Source organism: Rhodnius prolixus, unplaced genomic scaffold (genome assembly GCF_049639745.1).
Source record: "Rhodnius prolixus isolate KJV_2025 unplaced genomic scaffold, Rpr scaffold_13, whole genome shotgun sequence".
Classification (NCBI taxonomy): domain Eukaryota; kingdom Metazoa; phylum Arthropoda; class Insecta; order Hemiptera; family Reduviidae; genus Rhodnius; species Rhodnius prolixus.
The window spans coordinates 993,743-1,010,664 of record NW_027411583.1 but is presented as its reverse complement, the minus strand read 5'-3'; the positions used below and the strand labels follow the sequence as shown (position 1 = coordinate 1,010,664).

General features: G+C 29.7%; 1 protein-coding gene and 1 long non-coding RNA gene across 10 annotated transcripts in view; one reads left to right on the top strand and one right to left on the bottom strand.

The window, feature by feature from the left end:
• LOC141447871 (uncharacterized) overlaps positions 1–8,172 on the top strand; it is a 47,136-nt gene extending 38,964 nt beyond the window's left edge. For 4 of the 8 annotated variants that reach the window (XR_012454647.1, XR_012454644.1, XR_012454646.1 and 1 more), the window contains 4 exons: positions 686–2,933; positions 3,611–4,984; positions 6,480–6,575; positions 7,927–8,172. The gene's annotated coding sequence lies outside the window, so the exon portion shown is untranslated. The remainder of the gene's footprint in view (positions 1–685; positions 2,934–3,610; positions 4,985–6,479; positions 6,576–7,926) is intronic. The other 4 variants (XR_012454641.1, XR_012454642.1, XR_012454643.1 and 1 more) reach the window with 4 other exon arrangements.
• Positions 7,893–16,697, bottom strand: LOC141447877 (uncharacterized). Of its 2 annotated transcripts, XR_012454649.1 has the most exons (8): positions 16,467–16,697; positions 15,837–15,943; positions 14,160–14,590; positions 13,374–13,521; positions 10,132–11,019; positions 9,058–9,197; positions 8,476–8,586; positions 7,893–8,031 (listed from the first exon to the last, which is right to left on the bottom strand). It is a non-coding gene; the product is annotated as an uncharacterized lncRNA (long non-coding RNA). The 2 variants fall into 2 exon arrangements; XR_012454648.1 differs by having other exon boundaries at positions 9,058–11,019.
• Positions 16,698–16,922: the final 225 nt, after the last annotated feature.

Sequence of the window (16,922 nt, the reverse complement as noted above, 5' to 3'; positions counted from 1 at the left end):
AGTGAATTCTTAGTCTCATTTCAAGTAATTTAAAAATAATAGAATTCATATTCTTCTTATTGTAAAGATGTAATCGCTATTTAACTTATTAACTTAGAAATTACACTTTTGGTTCATTACCATCTCTTAACTTAGACAAGCCAGGGTCACAGTTTGTACTAGGTTACATTCAGTATACTTAAAACTGATGACCGCAATCAAGATAGATGCATATGCAGGGTGTATGCGGAGGAGTGGCCGAAACTTCGGGAGATGATTCAGCAGCTCAAATGCAACAAAAAAGATTCTATTCACTGTGGCCCGATTCCCATTAATGTCCAAGATATTTGCATTTTTAACTTTTCCCTCGATATTCGCGTTTTTCATCACAAAAACAGCCGTAACTTTTCTACCCTTCTATCCGATTTTATTATGGTTTCATATTATTTTATAATACCTAACATGTATAATAATATTGAAGAATTACTTCATATTATATTTAGTAAAAATAGTATATTTAAAGAAAATTTAATAAATACATAAGTTGTGACAAGAGAAATTTGTGAATGCTCCCACCGGAATTCGTTGGTGTATACTTATTAGTCCATACACTTAACTAAATTTATTTCTGGTTACTCCATTGTAATCTGGAGCATCTTTATTATTTCGTTGTAAATGCTGTTTTGTTTCAATAATACATTTGCAGTTATTCTTGACTTCAATCAAAGTAATGCTTCAAGAGCTGAAAAAACAAAATTTTGTTTGGGAATTCCTCTTTGCTTACCTTAATTACAGCTGGTTTTGATTGAATATTGGACACATTTAAAAAATAGGTAGATGTAAAACGCTATATTGAATAATCTAAAAGATGGGTTGAGACGCTTGGATCTAGAAATGATTGCGAAGTCTTCCTGTGGTAACGGTAAGACAAAATTAATAGTAAAACTTGAATTTTCTGTATCGAGCTGAGTGAAGTTTTGGTAAGTAGTAAGTGATATTGTCATCCGATAAAAGTTTGACAGCAGTGCATGTAACTATGAAGTCACGTTTGAGCCAATCTATCATCACCTTCAATGTATTTTCATATTAGCTTAAAGAAATTGCAGAAGATTGAAGTCTTACTGTTTATTGATGGATTTAATGGATTAGCATGGCTGAGGAACAACGTTAGATTTGTTGACAACCTATTACTCCACCTCTTAATATTCTTATAAAAATCGTTAGTTTTTATTGATTTACTTATGGAAATTTAAGTTACGTTAAATATAAATAATGAAATATCAATACATCTTATGGAGATTTATTAAGAATTTTCCTCGCTTGTTTTACCAATATTATTGTCCTATAATTATTAAAATAGTTTCATAAAATTGGTTGGTGCTATTGTACATAGCTTACGAAGAGAGTGGAATTTAGAAATATATTATTTTTGCACTTGGTCCATTTAAATCAAAGAGTAAATCAGAAATTGAAGTCCTTATATTTAAATTAAAGAAATTGGGCAACCTTATTAGAAATTCTGTACATTCTGTTCTTACTTAAAACTTAAGAATAGAAAAAAAAAAGGTGTATTAGGGACATGCCAGTGCTATCTAGCGGCTATAGCTTAAGCTAAGTTGCAATTACATAGGAACTAGTTTCAGTGATGAACGCTAGGTAGCATGAACATGTACGTCTGACACTATTAAAATAAACATAACCTAACAAAACAATTAATGCACCAGGGCAGGGGTCGGCAACCTATTTTAAGTAGAGAGCCATTTCTCCTTAAATAATTTTAATAATTCTTACCAAGAGCCGCAAGGGTGATAGAGTGTAAACAACTCTGAAGATCATTTGTAATCACTAAGGAACGGATTTTTATGTATTTAAAAATGCCAAATATTTAATTAAAATATGCATTTATTTTCGTCAATTATGAGGAAAATATGTGATTTTCTTAAAATATTTTCTGGAATATTTAAGTAAAATGGACATTTTTCTTTATGAAAATGGAATTTTATTTTGGGGGGGGACAAGTTATAATTATTTATACAAGAAAAGAACATTTTTACAATTTATAATAATTTATTAGGAACAAAATAATTTGTTTTTACAAGTTATAATGATTTATACAACAAAGAACATTTTTACTATTTATAAAAAGATGTGTTAAATTTTCAATTTTGAAAACTTCACTCTTCGAAATTGTTTGCAACCACATGAAATTTCAAATGTTGGAACGTAAAGTGACGACGATCTGGGCGTAAGATGGACTTGTAACGACTAAAAGATCATTCAACATCTACAGATGTTATAGGTGCCTTGCTGAAAGAAGTTATCTCGTTGGTTGTAAAGGGTACACGATGTTCTGAGGTGACTTCTGTTCCACTGATAATATCAGAAATCTGGCAGATGGTCTCCCACCCTTTGTTCTTGCTCAGTACTTCTACCAGTTTTGATCTTCTTTTTTTAAAAATACCTTTAATAAATGGAGTTTTCATTCGTTTCAATAAAATTAAAATATACATTATATTTTGGGCAGGCTGAAGAGCCACACAATTGGGATAAAAGAGCCGCATGCGGCTCGCGAGCCACGGGTTACCGACCCCTGCACTAGGGTAAAAAGGTTATTCGGTATTGTCCAATTTTTATTCTCTTTATCATGTAGTAATAGTAATAATTTGGTTTATTTTTTAAATGTTCTTTACCAGCGTTGATAAACATTATATATCGTCAGTACTTTAAAAAGACGTTTTCCTCTAAAAAAAATTGTTTAAAATTCACTGTTTACCTCATAATTTAATGTTTTTTTTAAATGAATAGTTTTAAGGTGATGCAATTGTAACTAAGTCAGTGAGTACTTTACATATCTTAGAAAACTGACTTTATTATCTATTTACATTAAGCGATAACTTTCTTGGAAATTAAAAAACTTGTTTTTGCATAATTACTGCGTTAAGGACTTCTTGCAAGTAAGTAACATTTTTTGTGTATACTTTTATTTTTAATTATGAGTTGATGTGGTTAGAAGAATTTATGAAATTGACGTTTCCAAGACAGTTGATAGTAGATGCATTTTAAGTGTATGCATGTAATTTTAAAAAGTTGATTTTAGTCTTCATTATTTTGTTTCATAAAAATGTTTCAACGGTCATAAGTAGGTAGGTTTCGTTCGTAACACATTAATAATTTTTGGTCGTCTTTATTGCTGTAAAAGTAAATTGCTAATTACGATTATGTATTTGGGAATTATGAACATCTCGTAAATATTTCTCATTTAAAGGGGAGAGTAAACTGCACTTCTTAATTTAATAATCCATCCTAGATGGTCTAATGACATATTATACTGGACAGGAAATGATCATCATTCAAATTGAATTCATGCACTCTATATTGACTATAATATTCACTATTAATTACATCGTAAACGAACTTGTTTTTGAACCGTGGCTCTAAACATTCGAATATTCTGGAATATACCATCCAACTCAGAAACATTACTGAGTGACAGAAAAGTTTCAACATTTAGACTGTTCATTGCTTTTATAATACAGTTAAATCCGCTATTATAACCCATTTCATTATTTTGAAGGATTTTTCTATACTTCCAGCAAGTACGTCTTTATTTATGAGGTAATTCATTTTGCAGATTACTTATCAAAAAAATTTCTAGATCAACCGAATAAATAAAATGTAGTATAAGACTAAGAAAGCTCCTTTGGAGAAATACAATCTTGGCTACTTGTATGTCCTATAATGCATTGATTATTTTAAGGTAGAATCGTTCATTCTCAATTTATTCAATTATATATAGTTCCTGTTTTATAAAAACTGAAGTGCTTCTGCTACGGATAGAAAGTATTAGAAATATGCAAATAGAAAGCTATTCACAAAGCTTGAATATACCAGCTTATTGTATGATCTATGCTGATTAAAAGTTTTCTTATAATGATTTTACTAATTTAGGCATTTTTTAAATGATTAGAATCGCATATTCATTCGTATTTTACTTAACAATAATTAGTTCGCAGTGAAAATGCAAAAAATGTTCGTGTTTTAAACTTAAATTTCCGCGCCTCCCTCGTATAAAATACATTTCCAACTTCTCAGTTCTAAATTATTACTCGCACATAATAATAATAACAAAAAATTTCCTTTTAAAATGTACTAGATTTCAAATATTTTAATTAATAATTTTTACAAATGTTCCAGAATCCGTTATAATTTTGGATAACACCACGTAACCTCCCTTACTCAGCCTGCTCAGTTAGTAAGTGTTGTGCGGCCCTGGGTGAGCAGGGGAGTCAAAATCTTTGCCCTATCTGGTTTTTCTATCTCTAAGATGGTTGAAAGACCGAAACCGATAAGAGATATAATAAAAATACTTCCTGCTATAGACAAAATTACAAATATTAATACGCACTGCGGACGTAACCTCAGTTTCATGAGACTAATAAATTCTTAAGCCTTTACGAAGACCTATAAAAAATAAGGTTCGAGAAGTGTTAGTTCTACAACGAAGTGAAGTAACGAAAACCACTAGTCAAGATTCTAAGACGAGGATGATGAGTACGATAAGCCTTTATTCGCTTGTAGAACGAGTTAGACCTGTACATGAAATTGACTACTTAAATTACATTAACAGTATAACTGGGGAATCATTAAATCAACAAACATCGATTTAATAAAAATGAACCTTGTTTAATGATATTAAGTAACCTATGTAAGTGTTACAAATGTATTTTGGGAGAATCGTTTCATGTTTTCGTTATTGTACTTCGTATAATATAGCCAGTGTAAGAAAAAATAACAAGATGGCAATGAGTATATATCATAGCAATTCAGATGAAAAATTAAATGGCTTCGTAGACAGGACTGGATAAGAAACTACTAGCACTGTATTTCGCTGGTAATGGTTTTGGACTATTTCGTAGCAAGAATGAAGAGGAATAGTGCCTACAAGGAGAAGTACTTGCTGGAGCATGTGTGAACAAGATCTTCCTTTTGTACTGACTTCATAAAGGTATGTTGCTAGGTCTTTGTCACTTTGCTCTTTAATTTTTCACCTTTACTTTAATATCCACCAAGCACTCATTACAATTCTTACTTTTTCTTACCAATAATAAATACAAGGTGTTTCGATGAAGTACAATATAATGTTATTCAGTTTTCAATGGTAATATTTGTTTTCAATAAATGTTTTTTACAAATCGTCAAGTGTGATGAAAATCAATAATAGAAAATTCAAATTTTGATATTTAGTTTAATGGCTCATTTTGGCGAAAATCTGTCAATCTTACTACAAATTTACTGAATCTGATTTTTCGTATTTTCTCTTGAACAGCATTTACGATTTCCTGTAAACAACGTACTTTCATTATTATGATCTAGAGCATGTATTGAAACATTTCTCCTAAAAAAATTGATAAAAAATGAAAACTATCTGTAATAAATAAAAGGCTGATAAAGCAACTGGTATGGAGCAATCTGTACTTTGACAGAAATCATGGGGTACTATCTTTCCAATTGCCAACGAACTCACTCTCCCCAATTAAAAATCTTTAGGAAAATAGTATATGTTCTTCGGTTCGTATTGATCTTACCATTCATAATGAACTCAAAATCTTTTATCCTCAATATTATTTTATTGTTTTGATGAAGCTCTTACACTTCTTCTCTTACATTTTATAATATTTAACATGTATAATATTGCAGAATTTCTTGCATTATTATGTTTAAGGAAAAATTTTATATTTAATAAAAAATTCAATACGTAAGTTGTGACGAGAGAAATTCGTGAATGCTCTCAACAGAATCGGTTAGTGTAGCTCATTAGTGCATCGGCTAAACTAAATTATGAATGTTATTTTTGAAGTTTGATTAAGTTTTTAGATTGTGTAGGCTTTTAATCGATCTTGTAGGTTACGCTAAAAATTCTTTTTAGTTTTTTTCCCCATTCGCATTGATCTTACCATTCATAATGATCTCAAAAACTTTAATCCTCCATCCAGCGGAATTCTTTCTTTGCAAAATTATTGTTGTGTATATTATAGTTTTAGTTTAATTAGAATCACATTTATTTCATTTTATGAATAATAATTCATCAGTAGTTATTAAATGTGTTTCTTCAGCTTTTAAATAATTTTGAACAAATTTGAACTTGAAAAATCGTTAATCTTGGTTGACAAACTTAAACTAATGATTTAAATTTATGGCAGTGGGTGTAACTTGGTTAAAACAAATTTAGTACAACGTTAAATTGCAACGTAGGAGTAATTCATGTTAAAATAATTTAATATTTTACAATGTTACAAATACGTTCTAAAAGATTGATCTGTTAAAAAGATTTTAACTAAAATTTCAGCATTCATATTTTCTTTATTTCATAAATTCCTGAATGATACAAATTTATCTTAAACCAATGGTTGCGTTTCAATTTGCAGTATCATTGAGTAGAATGCTTTTTAAGTAAAGATTAAATCTATAAACTGTTTATTTCATTGAATAATTATTTTCAGATTGAAAACAGCTAATACTGTGAGCCAATAACTGAAAAACTGTCCAACAACTGAAGTGGAAATGAAAAAAACGTTGAGAAAACATCGATCAAATGAGTATGTACAAACTTTTGTATTAATCAATTACTGGAAAAATGTATTATTTAGGTATATGTAATTTGCCTCATAGTATTGCAAACTTATTTATTAATTTTTTTTTTTTACTATATAATAGTAAATAGTAAAATAGCATGGGGGGATAATTCAACCATTTTGAGTTCATGCGAAAATAAAACATATTATTCAGAAGGAGAATAAATAAAAATCTTTAATTTAAAAATAAATAAATCTTTATTTGCATATCTATTTGATTATTACATAGACTTTTTATTCTACAATACATTATATTAAAAAAAAAATACATATAAATCAATAAAATACAAAAGAATTTCTTAAAAACGTTTAAACCTAACAGAAAAATTTAAAATAATGAATTTAGGTAAAAAAGAAAAAAGTTCATATACATAGATTTCATATTTTACATTCTATTGTAAGAAAAAAATACATAAAAATAAATAAAATACAAAAATAATTGCTAAAAAACGCTTAAACCTAAAAAAAAGAAAAAAGAAAACCTAAAAGGAAGGTTACAGAGTCTAGAGAGTGGTAGAAGTAAAAAAGAAAACCTAGAGGGAAGGTTAAAATGGCCGGCAGGGTCGTGAGAGTGTGCAAGAGCAACAGACAGCTAGAGCGATGGCCAGTGGGGCCATTAGTTGCAAGAAAATCCGTCAGAGGGCGCCAATTATCAGACAGGTGAGATATAGTTCCAGAAATAGCCACCAGGTAGCAGTGCTGTAACCTTTCCTATATATACGGCATCAGCACAAATTCTCGTCAGTACGACTTGAGTAATGCAGGGGGGTAGGTCGCTCTGTCGCTCCAAACATATCTTATCTAGTCTAGCCTAACATTCATCATCTCTCTTTCAAAGAATCATGGTGGGGAGATGTTGTCGCTTCGACGGTTATATACCCACCGGATGGCAAGATGGCGGCAGTCATATCACCTGTTCACCAGTGGTCACAAGATCGCCCAGCTGACATGTTGCTCTTGCACACTCTCACGACTCTGCAGTCCATTTTTAACCTTCCCACAAGGTTTTCTTTTTTGCTTCTACCACTCTCTAGACTCTGAAACCTTCCTTTTAGGTTATCCTTTTTATTTTTTCGTATTTTCTACGGGATTTTGATATTTTAATGAATTATTATTAATTATTTTCGTTTTATTTTCACTTTTTCATATCAATTAACACATTAAATGGATAAATAAATAAAATAATAAGACTTTTAAATATTTAATAATTAAGACTTTTTTAAATCATTCGTTTTTTTAACGTGCAATTATTAATTACGGTAGAAACATGCATATTACGTACTATAACTAAATATGTACTTACCTTTTTTTACAGATTCCTAACCAAATATGTTGGGATTGGTGTTTTACGTCTTTTTCACTTGGGCTTCCATTGATGAACAGTTTTGCAGCCAGTACTCTGGGTATTACCAGCATTGATCTGAAAAGCATTATTTATTGTAATTTAAACAATTAAAATCTTTAGTGAGTTTTACCTAGAATTAAGCAGCTAGAGAAATACATCTGTAGCAAGTTATGTATATTATAAAAGTTAAATAAAGAATACTGTAATTAACCTAAAGAATTGACATTTTTTAACAAACCTAAATCTTTTCATATAATGAAATAAATTTCTATAAAACACATTCATTTAGAATAAAATTAATTTGATTGGAAAAATAAAATAACACACATAATCTACTAACATTATTATTATGGAATTATTTTTATGAAAATGAATTAAAAAATTATAAGCTAATCACGACTAAGGCTAGTGATGAACACTAAAAAAATTTTACTAACGGCTAAATTAGTCGTTGCTCTCGAGAAGTTCGCATTCATTAGCTACAAATAAACATGCATATTACATATAATAACTACATACTTGTTTTATTAATTGATTCCTGACAATGGATTGATGTTTTACGTCTTTTTCACTTGACTTCCACTGATAAACAGTTTTGCAGCATGTACTCTAGTATCAGCGGTGTTTAATCTGAAAATCAACATTATTTAATGTAATTAAAATAAAGTGTTACTAAGTTTTATCTTGAATTAGAAGTTAGAGAAAAACAACTACGACAATTGGTAAAGTATATTCATACAAATTCAATAATTATGATTATAATAGAATTAAAACAATGATATATAGTTTAAAATAATTTATTTAAGAACTTAAACCTGTTCAATGAAAATGAATTTAAAAAAATCATCAGCTCGACTAAAAATAGCTTTATGTAATTGGAAAATGATACAGGATTAACGTGCACGTTTGATGGTTAATATTTAATCCAAATTTAAACATCAAAATTCTTGCTTTATTTTTACTTTATCATATTAATTGAATGGAAAAATAAATAAAATCTTTTTTTTAGACTTTTTTAATCAGCAACAAAACTATTCCTGTTTTAACATGCAATTTTTAGTTGTAATAACAACATGCATATTACTTGTAATAATTACATACCTTTTTTTTATATGTATATAGATTCCTCATCAATGTTTGTTAATGTATTTACATTGGATTAATCTTATACGTGTTTTTCACTTGGGCTTCCACTGATGAACAGTTTTACTGGCAGTACTCTGGCATCAACAGTATTAATTCTGAAAATCAACATTATCCGCAATTTAGACATAAATCGCGATTACGTTTTACCAAACTTTGAACTTGCTGTCTGAAAATAGGTAGGTTGAATAAGTATAGAAATGAAATGGTAAAAATAGGTAGAAATTTGGCACTAAGGGTACGCTACACCGAATAAGTTGCACCATTAACTAAAGATACCTCCACATATGTAAAAAATTTTTAATAAACTATAAGCGGAAATAAAACTAAAAGAATTTACTCTTACGTTGTAATTTAACGTAGTACCAAACTTGTTTCAGTCAAGTTACACTCTGCCATAAATTTAAATCATTAGTTTATCAAGTTTTCCAACCAAAATTTAATTCATAAAAGCTAAAGAAACACATTGAATGTCTATAATTACTCATAAATTATTACTCATAAAATTAAATAAATGTGACTGTAATTTAACTGAAACAATGATATGCACATAACAATAATTTTGCAAAGAAAGAATTTCGCTTGATGGAGGATAAAAGATTTTGAGTTCATTATGAATGGTAAGACCAATGAGAACCGAAGAGCATTTACTTTTTTTTTAAAGATTTTTGAATGAAGAGACTGAATTCGTGGTCATTGCAAAGATAGTACCTCATGATTACTGTCAAAGTACGGATTGCTCCATACCAGCTGCTATAGCAGTTTTTCATTACAGAGAGTTTTTAGTTTTTATCAATTTTTCAAGGGAAATTTTTCAATTCATCCTCTCATCTCACACGAAACTTGACGATTCGTAAAAACATTTATCGAAAACAAATACTTCTGTTGAAAACTGAAAAACATTCTACTTGATCGTAACACCTTGTAATTATTATAGGCAAGAAAAAGTAATTGAATTGTAACGAGTGCTTGGTGGATATTAAAGTAAAGGTGAAAAATTAAAGAGCAAAGTGACAAAGACAAGCAACATACCTTTATGAAGTCAGTACAAAAGGAAGATCTTGTTCACACATGCTCCAGCAAGTACTTCTCCTTGTAGGCACTATTCCTCTTCATTCTTGTTACGAAATAGTTCAAAACCATTACCAGCGAAATACAATGCTAGTAATTTCCTATCCAGTCCTGTCTAGGAAGCCATTTAATTTTTCATCTGAATCGCCGAAATCACCATCATGTTTTATAAATAACAAAGTTTCGGTATATTTACCAACTTCTTTTTTCAAGTCCTAAAATGTATTATATATACTCATTGTCATCTTGTTATTTTTTCTTACACTAGCTATATTATACGAAGTACAATAGCAAAAACATGAAACGATTCTCCCAAAATACATTTGTAACACTTACATAGGTTACTTAATATCATTAAACAAGGTTCCTTTTTATTAAATTGATGTCTGTTGATTTAATGACTCCCCAGTTATACTGTTAATGTAATTTAAGTAGTCAATTTCATGTGCAGGTCTAACTCGTTCTACAAGCGAATAAAGGCTTATCGTACTCATCATCTTCGTCTTAGAATCTAATGACTAGTGGTTTTCGTTACTTCACTTCGTTATAGAACTAACACTTCTCGAACCTTATTTTTTATAGGTCTTCGTAAAGGCTTAAGAATTTATTAGTCTCATGAAACTGAGGTTACTTCCGCAGTGCGTAATAATATTTGTAATTTTGTCTATAGCAGGAAGTATTTTTATTATATCTCTTATCGGTTTCGGTCTTTCAACCATCTCAGAGGTAGTACAACCAGATAGGGCAGAGATTTTGACTCCTCTGCTCACCCAGGGCCGCACAACACTTACTAACTGAGCAGGCTGAGTAAGGGAGGTTACGTGGTGTTATCCAAAATTATAACGGATTCTGGAACATTTGTAAAAATTATTAATTAAAATATTTGAAATCTAGTACATTTTAAAAGGAAATTTTTTGTTATTATTATTATGTTCGAGTAATAATTTAGAACTGAGAAGTTGGAAATGTATTTTATAAGAGGGAGGCGCGGAAATTTAAGTTTAAAACACGAACATTTTTTGCATTTTCACTGCGAACTAATTATTGTTAAGTAAAATATGAATGAATATGCGATTCTAATCATTTAAAAGATGCGTAAATTAGTAAAATCATTATAAGAAAACTTTTAATCAGCACAGAACTTACAATAAGCTGGTATATTCAAGCTTTGTGAATAGCTTTCTATTTGCAAATTTCTAATACTTTCTATCCGTAGCAGAAACACTTCAGTTTTTATAAAACAGAAACTTTATATAATTGAATAAATTGAGAATGAACGATTCTACCTTAAAATAATGAACACATTATAGGACATACAAGTAGCCAAGATTGTATTTCTCCACAGGAGCTTTCTTAGTCTTATACTACATTTTATTTATTCGGTTGATCTAGAAATTTTTTTGATAAGTAATCTGCAATATGTCTGCGATGATCTTCATACTTTTAATAACTAAGAAATTGTTCATTCACACCGAGTAACCTACATACCAAATTACCATTGCAAAATTAATAGAAAATTGAGAAAATCTCCTCTAGTTTTGTGGAAAAGAATAAGATTTCTCCTTTAGTGTATTAATTACGACAGAGGTGGAATGTAAATACAGGGTAGCCCAAATTCGAAGTTACAATTGTAAAATAATGGAAAAATAAGTAATTCTGGATTAAGGTTTCTGCTTTATACTATAGTTAGCTTTCTACCTTAGTTAAGGAGGTTATGATTGCAGAAATTATGGGAAAATGTTTCTCTTCATTATTATCTCTCCATTTTTCCGATGTAACTTCCAATTTTGGGCTACCCTGTTTATACATTCCATCTCTGGCAAAGTTATTATTTCACTGGAACTGAAATCTTAATCTTTCCTGCGAATTAAGGCGAGAATCCATTTTTTTTTATTTTTTAAAATTATTTTGGCAAGTTACTCAAAATTCATACAACGCTCTGTATACATTTCACCACTGGCTTAAGCCAGAGGTGGAATGTAGACACAGGGTAGCCCAGAATTTGAAGTTACGATTGCAAAATTAATGGCAAACTAAGGAGTTCTCATCTTGTTTGACTGGAACGATGGAGATTTCTACTTTATTGTATAAATAACAAAACCAAACGTTGATTGTACACAAAGGGAAGGCCGAATTTGAAGTTTCGAGTACAAAATAAAAGGAAAAATAATGAATTCTCGTCTAGTTTGTTTGGAAAGATTGAAATTTCTGCTTTATACATTTCATTATTAAGCAGAGGTGAAATGTACACTCAGAATAGCCCGAATGTGAAGTTACCACTCCAGAATTAATACAAAAATTAGGAATTCTTGTTTAGAGTTCAGTGCGTTAATAATTAAGCCAGATGTGGAATGTATACTCAGGATAGTCTGAATTTTTAGTTACGATTGCAATATTAGTGATCAAATTAGGAAATTTCGTCCATACTTACTGGAAAGATTGCGATTTTGGCTTCGGTGAATAAATAACTAAACTCAGAATAAATGGAAAAATTAGGAATTCTCATTTAGTTTGACTGGAAAGTTAGAAATTTCTGCTTAAGTCTATGAATAAATAGTCAAATGTGGAAAATACACACAGGGTTGCCATTAATTATAAGTTACGTTCCAGAATAAATGGAAAAATTAGGAATTTAGCATTGACTTTCTTATTAACTATCAAATACGAAATCGCTGCAGTTCAGTGAAATTAGGAGACCATTTCCACTTTGTCCAATAGTTCTTCTTGATTAACAAAAGAGATCGTCCCATTACGTATAATGTATTATTAGCCTTTATAGTAGCTATAAAATGCAAAAACATCAGCATTCCAGTGAAATTAGATGAAAATTTCTACTTTTTCCTACATCTACATTCTTACATCGGCCTTAATGCTAACTATCAAATACAAAACAGGAGTGTTCGAGTGAAATTAGAGGGCGATTTCTATATATTCCAATGAAGTTTATAATTCCCAAATACATAATCGTAAGACAACCAAAAATTATTAACATGTTACGAACTAAATCTACTTAGTAGTTATGACCGCTGAAACATTTTTATGAAACAAAATAATGAAGACTACAATCAAATTTCTAAAATTACATGTGTACACTTAAAATGCATCTACTATCAACTGTCTTGGAAACATGTCAATTTCATAAACACTTCTAATAACATCAACTCGCAATTAAAAATAAAAGTATACGCAAAAATATTGCTTACCTACAAGAAGTCTTTAACGAAGTAATGATGCAAAAACAAGTTTTTTAATTTTCTTGGAAGTTATCGCTTAATGCAAATAGATGGTACAATCTGTTTCTAAGGTATGCAAAGTTCTCACTGACTTATTTACAGCAGCATCAACTTAAAACTATCAATCATAATTAATAAAAAAAAAACATTAAATTATGAGGTAAGCAGAGAATGTTGAACATGGATTTTTTTTTAGTGGAGAATGTTTGGACCATTCCTAACAACCTTTTTATTTACCACACTGCCTTACAATATAGTTGTTAGAAGGTTATTTAATGTTTATTATAATAACGTCAAAAGTACATGTTCATGCCACCTAGCGTTAATCACTAGAACTAGTGTTTATGTAATTAGATCTTCTTAGTTCAAGCTATTGCCGCTAGATAGCATTGGCACGTCCTAAATATCTCTTTTTTTTTCATTCCTAATTTTAAAGTATGAACAGAATGTGTAGAATTTCTATTAAGATTGCCCAATTTCTTTAATTTTAATATAAGGACTTCAATTTCCGATTTATTCTTTGATTTAAATAGAGCAAATACCAAAATAATATTTATAAATTCCACTCTCCACAAGCTACGAACTAGTATATAGAACCAACCATTCTTATCAAACTATTTTAATAATTAAGAGACAATAATATTGGTACAACAAGCAAGGAATATTCTTAATAAATCTCCATAAGATGTATTGATATTTCACTATTTATAAGTAACGTAATTAAAATTCCAATAAGTAAATCAATAAAAAAACTACCGATTTTTATAAGAAGCTGAAGATGTGGAGTAAAAGGTTGTCAACAAATCTAACGTTCCTCAGCCATGCAAATCCATTGTATCCATCAATAAACAGTAAGGCTTCAATCTTCTGCAATTACTTTATGCAATATGAAAATACATTGAAGGTGATAATAGATTGGCTCAATGGTGACCTCGTACTTTAATGCACTGCGGTCCAACTTTTATCGGATGAGAATTTCACTTACTACTTACCAAAAACTTTACTCAGTTCGATACCGAAAATTGAAGTTTTACTATTAATTTTGTGTTACCGTTACCACAGGAAGACTTCGCAATCCTTTCTAGAACAAAATGTGAGTTTGGTCCTATTTAAGTCCTAAGGGTCACCAACATGGAGGTCCTATATAAGCCTCGTGAGTCACCAGTCGATTGAAGTTTCCCCAAACTCTGTAAAGATTACATTAAACTTATTGTAAAAATGTTTATAAATTATTTTAAATAAAAAAAATAGTAAATTAATAATATTGTATTTATTTTTCCATTTTAATCTCTTAAAGAATAAGAAATTAAAAATAGTAAAAAAAGAAAATACGAAAAACAAAACATAAAAAAAAGGTAGGTAGTTAAAAAAGGCCTCTAATGTGTAGAACGAGAAATCTAATCATTAAAATAGTAATTGTTCTGCTACCAGGAGTGACAGTACGAACTACAGTTCATTTGTTATTAACTCCATTGTTTTTATTAATTATTTTGTAGCTTGAGCTTTTTTCTAATTAACAATTATTACAGTTAGATGGCATTAAGTATGTGTTAATTGCTGATGCCGGAAGTAAGCTAAAATAAATTGTATAATGCTGAAAAAATGCATAAAATGTTTCTTCCTTATCGAGTGCACAACAGTACTTCCAGACTATACAGCTAAGTAATTTTTGCAGGGCGGGAGGGTGAGGCGATAGATAATACTGTAGAATAATTCTTATTTTTGACTAGACAGGCTACATCTCATTACCGATTTTTAGACTAGACAGACATATTATGTCATCATACCTTTTTCATATTTGATTGGAATATTTATTATAATTGTTATTTTTTATATGTCTGTCGTCATATCATCATACCTCTTTCATATTTGATGATGTGTGAGTCTAGAGAAAAAGTGATATGTTTAAGGTGAGGAGCGACAGAGCGATCTACACCCCTGCGTCACTCAAGTCGTACTGAAGAGAATATAGTATAGTTTATTATCAAAATAGAATGAATGCGAATTAATCAGGTCGTACAGAAAGACAACACGCCCCATCTGCCTATTTGAGAAACTTGGCTTAATAGTTGCAAAAAGTTTAGTTTTGAAGAAGTAAAACAGACCAATCAAATTATATAATTAAATATTTTGAATGTGCAATCCGTACAACACTAATGTTTATGACTTAATAATTCACTTCAGTAAACCAATTTGATTACTAAAAAGCCCTAAGATGATAGAGAATTATTAAAACTGTAAGCACATGCACTTTTTTTAAAAAGAACGTAAATCTAAGTTCATGTATCTTCTGGATAATATGAATTTAGGCAAATCATTGCACTTACTAGGTATCTAATCTACTGCTGTATACCTAATTATTTATCTTTAGATAATACGACATAATATCTTGACTGAGAAACAACATGCTGTAAGCTGAAAACATGTACTTACTGTTGCTGTAGGAGTTAAAATGTGTTGCACTGGATTAAATGTCATCAACCCAGCCATTTTTTTGGATTGAGCTAGTTCAGAATTACCATTAGAATGTCAAAAGAACTCTGAGAACAAAAATAAAAATTGTATAAACTATTATTTATACAATTGTTTTCATTGTAATTTACAAATATTTAGAAAAAAATCAATTTTCAATAAGTTAGAACTGAAAACTAGTGGTGCGAACCTTGCAAAATCCAAGGTCTATAATTCTAGGACGTTATCAAACTTAACATTATTAATTTATAGTTTATGCAGATTACTCTCCCCTTTAAATGAGAAAAATATTTACGTGAAAGTTCATAATTCCCAAATACATAATCGTAATTAGCAATTTACTTTTACTGTAATAATAACGACCAAAAATTAGTAACATCTTACGAACTAAATCTACCTACTTATGACCGTTGAAATATTTTTATGAAACCAAATAATGAAGACTAAAATCATCTTTTAAAAATTACATGCATACTCTTAAAATGCATCTATTATCAACAACTGTCTTGGAAACATGTCAATTTCCTAAACATTTCTAACCACATCAACTCCTAATTAAAAATAAAAGTATACACAAAAAATGTTACTTACTTGCAAGAAGTCCTTCGCAGTAACGCTGCAAGGATGCAAAAACAAATTTTTTAATTTCCTAGGAAACATGGAAATTTTTTTAGAGGAAAATATCTTTTTAAAATACTGACGATATAAAATGTTTATCAACGTTGGTGAAGAACATTTAATAAATAAACCAAATTATTACCGTTGCTACATGATAAAGAGAGTAATAATAGGACAAAACCGAATAACCTTTTTACCCCTCTGCGTTAATTGTTTTGTTAGGTTATATTTATTTTAATAGTATCAAAAGTACATGTTCATGCTACCTAGCGTTAATCACTGGAACTAGTTTCTATGTAATTGCATCTTCTAGTTTAAGCTATAGCCGCTAGATAGCACTGATATGACCTTAATACAGCTATTTTTTTTTCTATTCTTAAGTTTTAAGTAAGAAGAGAATGTATAGAATTTCTAATAAGGTTGCCCAAT